Source organism: Netta rufina (genome assembly GCF_964035555.1).
Source record: "Netta rufina genome assembly, chromosome: Z".
Taxonomy (NCBI): Eukaryota; Metazoa; Chordata; class Aves; order Anseriformes; family Anatidae; genus Netta; species Netta rufina.
This window is the reverse complement of record NC_140126.1, coordinates 20,383,548-20,391,442: the sequence shown is the minus strand read 5'-3', so window position 1 is coordinate 20,391,442 and position 7,895 is coordinate 20,383,548.

Here is a 7,895-nt window from a genome sequence, read left to right as displayed (position 1 = left end):
GTGGGCATTGAGCATCAGCAAAATAAACTGGAAGGGTTCTTTGTCTCCTAAGCACGTTTTTTTTCGGGCAGCGCACAGAATCACAGAATCACAGAATTTCTAGGTTGGAAGAGACCTCAAGATCATCGAGTCCAACCTCTGACCTAACGCTAGCAGTCCCCACTAAACCATATCCCTAAGCTCTACATCTAAACGTCTTTTGAAGACTTCCAGGGATGGTGACTCCACCACTTCCCTGGGCAGCCTGTTCCAATGCCTAACAACCCTTTCAGTAAAGAAGTTCTTCCTAAGATCCAACCTAAAACTCCCCTGGCGCAACTTAAGCCCATTCCCCCTCGTCCTGTCACCAGGCACGTGGGAGAACAGGCCAACCCCCACCTCGCTACAGCCTCCCTTGAGGTACCTGTAGAGAGCGATAAGGTCGCCCCTGAGCCTCCTTTTCTCCAGGCTGAAACCTGCATGTGGCAGAGCAGAAAGCTGCCCCTCCACACACCCCTCCTGTGCTCCCTGCATCCCCTGGGACCCGCAGGGAGCTTCCAAGGGCCCTTCCTCAGGCCCCTGGCTGGGGTTTGTGCCCGGGTTAAAACAAAAAAAATATCCGTTCTGGGGGTAGGTGCCCACACTGAGGAGTCAGAGGTTATGGGTGGGCTCGTACTCTCTCAGCCCTGGGGCAGAAATGTCAGCCAGACACAACGCAAGACACAAAGCATCCCCTATGCTCTCTCCAGCAGGCAGAAGGGGGGCATGGGGGCAGGTTGCTGCTCCTGGTGGCAGGTGAATCCCCTCGCTGCCTGCCTCCGCTTCCCAGGTCCCTTTATACAGCCCCCTGGAGCTTGGGTGCTAACTCATCAAACAGTGCTGCAGATGATGACCCAACCAGGGCATGCCAGCCTACCATTGTTCTACAGCGACCTCTGTTAAGAAAAAAAAAGATAAAATATCTTGCATGTATATCACAGGGAGTTTTGCTAGAGTTTTTTTTTGTGACTGTTGCTTTCACACCCTGTACTCAGATCTTCTCCTTTACTTTTACTGTCCCTCAAAGGAAGCATGTTTGTTCTTGAACTTGTACATAGTCTATGCAGCCTGTCTTATCACAGTTTTCTATGCTGTGTGATGCAGTGTAGTAAGAATCCAGTAGGGCTCAGCAGGTTTAAGCATTTCCAGTGTCCTGAAAATGGGACTGGATTGTACTATCTGACATCAGATGTACATTGCAGCTGTTACCACTAGTAAAAGGGTAAAAAACAATAGTTTTCGTTTTTGAAGGACACTTCAAAAACTACCAGGAATCTGATAGAATAGATAGTAGTAATCGGCTGCAATGTATCACCCCTTTCCTTCTGAACAAGCCAGTCAATATACAAAGCCTTGCAAGTTCTGTGCAGTAGAAGATGAGAGTGACTGTGGACTAGTATTTTTTTGATGCAGTCCTGTTTATGTAGGATGTACAAAGCCTTCTTCTGGCTGTTGTAAGAATCAAGCAAGAGGAGAGAATTTCCCTGCTCGCCACTCCAAGCCTTTTAGTAAACACTCCACCAAAAATACATTGTCTTTTACTTTTCCTCAGGACAGTGCTGCTCGTTCTTCACTGACTCTCTTCATTTTTCTTTGCACTTCAGCATAGTCTGGTGTATTCCTAGGTTGACAGATAAATTTCTAATTACATAACATATGGGGATCATATTTTTATTTAAAACCTATCAAGAACTGGAGTCTACCTCCACCAACCTGGTGATTCAGTGTTTCAGCCAGAAATATTTGCATATATGCCTTGCAATTTGCCTGAGAATTTTCATTCCTTTAAATAAACAATTATTTGTACTCCCACCTGTGTTTACAGTCAGCCTTCCTCCCTTGATGTCCCCGATTTTGGATAAGACATCTACATAACCGTGCTTCTACCTAAACCTGTTTTTGCTTGTTAAACTATTATATGGCTATAGCGTCCTGGCCTGCATCAGAAATATTGTGGACAGCAGGACTAGGAAGTGTTTGTCTCTCTGTAGTCAGACCTGGTGAGACCACACCTCAAATCCTGTGTTCAGTTTTGGGCTCCTTGATTTGAAAAAGTTACTAAGTTCCTCGAGCATGTGCAGAGAAGAGCAAGGCTGGTGAAAGGACAAGAAAACAAGATGTATGAAGAGTGTCTGAGGGAACTGGAGTCGTTTTGTCTGGTGAAAAGGAGGCTGAGGAGACACTTCATCACTCTCTATAACTACCTGAAATGAGGTTGCATTGAGGTGGGTGTTAGGCTCTTTTCTCAGCTGATAGGATGTGAGGCAAAAACCTCAAGTTGCCCCAGGGAAGGTTTACAGCAGATATCAGGAAAAAATAATTCCCATAATGGGTGGCCAAGCACTGGAATGGACTGCCCAGTGAAGCAGAAGTGGTGCAGTCAGCATCCCTGGAGGTACTTCAGATGTGTGGATGTGGCACTCAGAGACATGGTTTAGTGGTAGACTTAGTAGTGTTAGTTTGGACTTGATGATCTTAGGATTCTTTTCCAATCTAAATGATCGTATGATTCTATTTCTTTGTGCATGTGCTAAGTTGCTGTTCATGATTTTCTGTTAATGGCCAAGAAGCTGGAAAGTTCCCCACAGCACTGAGTTTTGATATATATCCTCAGCAAACTGTCTGACACCTAGGGAGTTTTACACAACCTCCAGCATAACAATAGGAACTCTGCATAGTGACTGCTTCACACATAGACAAAGTGGAGCAACATCCTGCACGACTCTTGGCCTGTGTGAGAGCGTATAGAAATGCTACAGAAGAGCACAGGGAACTAAAATGTCCTGTTAAACTATGGGAAAAAGGAGGCAAAAGGTTGGAAATGTTCATATCTGATCTAACAGCTTTTTTTCCAGCCACCATCTAACAAACTCCTTGACACATGATTTGGGTCCTTTGTTCAGCACTGAGGCAGGAAAAAGAAGTTATAGAAAGCATCTAATATACGAAGAGAGGTGGAGTTTGGAAGGAACGGTACAGAGAAAGGGATGCAGATCATGTGTCTTAGAGAGAAGAGACCAGAGAGGGGAGAAGAAAGGGGGCTGAAACTACTGGCTGTGCCTGTTTGAGGTCTGCTCCTACGAGCAGCGTGGGTTGAATGAAGCTCAGTGTTGGCCAGCTGCATCTTCGATTGAATCCAAGTAATAACTCAGAGTAGGCTCTGACTGGGGAGAGATGAAGAGATGAGAGCGTAGAGGAATAAATCTGCTGGAAAATGAAAACTTCAGAATTTCACATATCAAAGAACGTCAGATAGCAAAGGCTTATTATCATTATTTATTCATTTATTTATTATTTTCTTGTACTTTTGGAAGTTGTTGCCAGTGCAGGTGGGGGCCTCTGCATAGCAAGTGTAATCCCATTAAAAAAAGTGCAGGCTCTGCTATTTCATCTGCTTTTTGGGCAGCCCTTAAAAGTTTAATCCACTGGTCGTAAAACCTCACGGTTCACAAGCCTGAAGTTCCCTGACACGGATCCAACAACCAGAAAACATCGATGGCGTTTGTAGGCAGGAAAGATGTTTAGTTACGTGTCGTGTACACTGAGTCCGGAAGGGGGAGATGTTGCCAAACAGCAGAACAGGACTACAAAACAGAAAACTTGGCGTTTCGTGGCAGGAATGGGCTGATGGCCCCGGAACCTGCAGGGAGTGTGCGTGCACCCAGGGTAAGAGTCAAGCTGCTGGGTCAGGGCCACGGGGATGGTGCGAGAAAAAGGCTGAGGAGGCAGAGAGAAGAACTCTGTGGTGCCAAAACTAGGAGAAATCCTCACACAATCTCCCAACACAAAAATAGAAGGGTGAGTTAAATGACAGCATTGCAAAGGCTGCGGGATGCAGGAGTGGACCCTCAATGCTTTTTGAGGATGGTAATACCTGGGACGCTGGGGCAGGCTGCCTCCAGTCAGCGTCTCCTGCCACTCCTGCCTGGTGACAGCGTGCACAAGCCTTGTGTTGCTGCAGCTGCATGGATTCTGTCCTCTGCCTCTCCAAGCACCCCCTGAGCACGTCTCAAGCACCTGTGCCTGTTGGTATAGAATCATGGAATTATTAAGGTTGGAAAAGACCTCCAAGGTCATCTGGTCCAACCATCACCCAACTACCACTATCACCCACTAAGCCATGTCCCTAAGCACCAGGTCCAACTTTTCCCCAGGGATGGTGATGCTACCACCTCCCTGGGCAACCCATTTCTTTGGGCTGTGGTTTATGCTGGGGGTCTGAGGTTGGAGCAGTGGCATGGTCTGGCAGGACCCCTGCCCCAAAGGAACCATTTTTTTCTGCTGCATTGGCTGCTCCTGCCTCACCAGTACAAGCAGGAGCACACCTAGGGTGTGGCCTTACGTGCTAGTTGATCATCTCTCTCATGGTCCTCATGTACTGGAAGCCCATCCCTTGAGCAGGTTTGTCAGTCTTGAGCATTGGTTTGGCCAAGAAGTGTCTCTGTGTCAGCATGTAAGCTCTGTTATGTGTGAAAATGTATTGTGTCTCATTAGCTGTGAAAATACACATTACTATACCCCGTCGGGGTTGGCGTGAAGACTGTTGAACTTGGATGTTCATATATTCAAGTGGAGCAACACCACTCCAGGGATGGCGACTGCCGTGCTGTAAAGACAGGAGGGATGATTTAAGAATAAATTTGGAGAAGAAAAAAATATCTGGGGAAACTGATTAGGATTGTGTTACAGGTGGAATTACACACTTTGCTCATAAGAAAGAAGTAGTGATGTGTGTTGTGGATATGCTGTAACAATCTAATGGATTTTAATCGTAAACAAGGCAGCAACTAAAAAGATTTGATGTGGTAAGGTGCACATGGATATGTCCTGTACAGAGGACAGGGCTGTGCAGGCTGTCGGGAGAGCCTCCCATTGAGTCGCGAGGTCCAGAACAGGCCCTGTCTTGCATTCTGAACTGCTCAGAGAGGGGTCTAGGTACAGCTGGACCTACCCCCTGTCTTGGACTTCGTCAAGAGTTTATATCTGAAGAGGTTATCAATCGGTCTGGATTACTACTCCACAAAGCATGCAAAGTGTCATCAGGACTCGCTGCCGGGTATGTTCTCATGACTGCGTAGGCTAGCCTTGTGTCTAGTATTTCTCTTAGTAGTAGTGAATTACTCACCCTTTCCTTTTCATTGGTGTCTGTCAGTGGGTGGTCTTTGAACCTTGAGGAGCCTGCTTTGAGAGGCATCCCGGCTCGGGGAGTTCCTAGGTCACAGCCCACTGCGATGCTGGAGAGCTCAAGGGGTTCTCACTTAGGATCTGTTTATGGGATTGCCAGATAATTGGCTTTTAGATCGTGTTTTTCCATTCTGGCCACAATTCTCATTAGGCAATTCTGGTATTTTTCCACCAGGCGCACAATTCCAGTGTTTCTCTGATTTTACAGCTCTGGTACTTTCCAGATTGGGCTGTGGTCCAGGCCGCAGGAGCTCTCAGTGTGGTCAGGAGGTGCGTGGCCATCCCACCTCGCCATGCTTCTTACAAAGAAAGGAACATGACATTGGCATATCCTGAGATCGCAGATTGGCCCAGAGAGAGCTATGCCACCGCAGACTGTCCAGGGGAATGGTCAAAATAAGTGACTCTTAACCAGAGCAGAGAGGGAGCCTGGTTTTTCTGCAGGGGCAACTGAAGGAGAGAGAAACTAGTTTCTCGGGATAAATAGAGCTAAACTTGGAGACCTGGTGATGGGAAAGAGAAGCCACATCCTGAAGACATGGGGGTCTTGGATATTTGAAAGGGCTCTTATTTGAACCCTTCAAGACATGCAGAAGTTGTGAGAAAATCAAGTCACAAAAATACGTGCAAACATTTTATATTACTTTTAGTTATGAATGTGTATTTTGCTATTTTGTATTATTTTATGTATTTATTTATTTTTAGGGAGTCTTGCAAAGCTTCTGTCTCTGTTTGCTTGAATACTGCATGCTCCTGCAGGCTTGATTTGTGAAATCAGAAATGGAAAAAAAAACAAAAAAAACCCAAAAACCAAGTTGGAGTGTTAGCAGTGGCCCTGGGATAACAATGAAAATGTGACATGGTAAGAAAGAGAACATGTGCCTAAGAAATGTTCTGTGCAACAACAGGCCAGATCACTGCCGCAACTTAGTGTAACCAGGGGAAACTTAAAAGTGAAAGGCTGAGAGAAATTTGGGAGGATAATTTTTTTTTTTTTTTCCCCCACTAACTGAGAAGTTGGGGCAATTGAAGAGAAAATGCTTGTTTCTAGAAATTTGCCAGTTTCTAAATGTCTTACTTATTTTTGCTATTTCCAAACTACAAATTCCAGCTGAGTAAAAAAAATAAAAATAATAATAATAAAAAAAAACCCTGCTGCTGAAAGGAAAAGTACTTAGCTTAGTGCTCAGTAGCGAGCTGCAGAGTCATTTCTAGCTTGGTCTGTTGGTCTGTCAGGAAAGAAGAAGCAGTTTCCTTCCGGGTGGAACAAAATGGTTTGTGTGGGTGCCTGTGCCCCAGCCTCCGAGTGCAGAAGTGGTTTTATGAAGCAAGCTGTGGACCCCGATCTGCTGAGGAAGCAAACCCAGCACTGCGATTAATGTCCATGTGGGGGAGCTCGGGCAGAGCTGTGCTGAAGATGGGCGTTTATTCCAAGTTGTGCTTTTCTTAAGAGTTTTGTTTAGAAAATATCTTAATAGCTTTGTATTTATTGAGTAATGGTGGCACAGATCTCTGTTCCAGGAAAAGCTCACTGGGATTAACTAAATAATTGGAATGGCAGAAAATGTCTTTTCTTTCTGATTCAGCAAGAGAAGACAGTGACTCTGCTAAGACTTTGCTTCTGCATTTCATCTTTCTGATTCTAATGCAAGCCACGCTCTTTCATTTTTGTGATAGCAAAGAACAACTGAGCAGAGAGCAGAATTTCTGGGAACTGTGCAGACATCAGTGCTCCGTGTGTTTCAGTACAATCACAATAGTAAACTGATCCACAGTGATTTACAGAAAATTTCAGAATTGGTGTTTAAGAAAGTGAGGGAAGAAGGGGAGCTGTCTCTAAAATACTGGAGTGACCTGGATGGGTGCGAATCTCCTCTTGCATTTCTGCTGTATATCAGTTTACATCAGTGTATCATCATCAGTATAATGGTAAAATTTGCAGTGATAGAAGAGAAATAAAAAAAAGGCCTATGTGTTATAATAAATCAGAGAAAAAAATAAGAAAAAAATAAGTGACTTAACAAGAAAGCCTTATGGTGAGTTAAAAATGACTTTTTTCCTGTTACAATGCTTTGGTATCAACCATGTGTCAAGCGTGAGAAGAGAAAAAAAAAGGGACTGTGGAAAATAGGAAAGGTGCCTAAAACCAGGGTCACTTTAGAGGCTTTTTTGATTTCCTGTAATGTGACAAAAAAAATCTATTGTGTTTTTGCTTGGAAACTTTTAGTTGAGGTCAATGTAGCAGAAAATAAAAGGAGCAAAACATACACAGGGTTGCTGTGCTGGAATGAGAGTTGTGCTCCTTATCAAATCGGTCACAAAGAATGGTGCCTGTCCAAATTTACATAAAACAAATCCTAAAGCATCTGTCATACGGTATTCTAGCATGTGTGTTGTTTCCCGTCAGTTCAATTTTGCATTATCAGAAAGCCTTTGTTTAGGCATAAGCATCTTTTGTTACTCAGACTCGTTAGCGCAGGTCTTTGCTTTTCCTTCCACTCCCTGCCGTGGCGGTGCTGGCTGCGGCCCGGATGCTGCCTTGCTGGCATGGTTTGGGCTCTGGCACATACGGGGCCGGTGGTGGGGAGCTGGCTGGGACAAGCCTCGGTGCTCCACAGGGCACTCAGACCCTGCCACCGAGCTCGCTGCTCAGGTGTGGCTGCCCTGCTGAGAGCTGGTCTGCTGTCTGAGCA